Source organism: Arachis ipaensis, chromosome B09 (genome assembly GCF_000816755.2).
Source record: "Arachis ipaensis cultivar K30076 chromosome B09, Araip1.1, whole genome shotgun sequence".
In the NCBI taxonomy this organism is placed as follows: domain Eukaryota; kingdom Viridiplantae; phylum Streptophyta; class Magnoliopsida; order Fabales; family Fabaceae; genus Arachis; species Arachis ipaensis.
The window spans coordinates 11,942,509-11,943,307 of NC_029793.2; positions in this window are offsets into that span (position 1 = coordinate 11,942,509).

A 799-nucleotide genomic window follows, 5' to 3' on the forward strand; every position below is an offset into this window, starting at 1 on the left:
GTATCCCTTTCTGAAAAGTGAAAAGAGAAATCTGAAATGATAATTATGTGAGGAATCTAAAAGAAACTATGAGTTAAAAAAAAACGAGAAATAGGTAATAAAAAAAAACACAAATTTTGATTTAATTGTAAAGTTGATTTTGGAGGTATAGACTTTATTTTAGTTCATATAGTTCTCATTTTTTAAACTTAATTTAAACTTATTGGTTAAACATAATTAATTTGAGTGTATAGGTTCAATTATCTCAGTTTGAGAGTCACTAATTTGTGGATCTGATTTGAATAATCCACTACTTGATTAGTGAATTTGGTCTGAAGTTGCTGATTTTTGAGTTTGGTTTAACACATGTTATTAATGAATTATGATTTTAACTAATTGAAATTGATAGTAGTAATTGATTTGGTTATGATAAAAATTTTATTATTTTTGTGATAGAGACTCAATGTAAGTTTTATTATATTTAAAAGTTTAAATAAGATAGATGATTATGTTAATCTTCATTCTCTTCACTGCATAGTATAAGATAAAACGCAAAACAGCTCCTGCATATTTTATTTATTGCACTTTGTATAAAAATTGGTAAATTTCTTAAGTACCATTAATTCAACTACCTTCTTGTTCAAGAAAACCATCATATATATATCAATATTCAATAGTTCTTTCAAAATGAAGAGGTCGATAATAAAATTCTAATTATTCTCGAATAAATATAATAAAACAGTTTACACATGATAACAATTTTAAATTCAGTAGTAGTTAGATCTTTGTTTTTTAATTTAACTAATTTTTTTTACTTTAT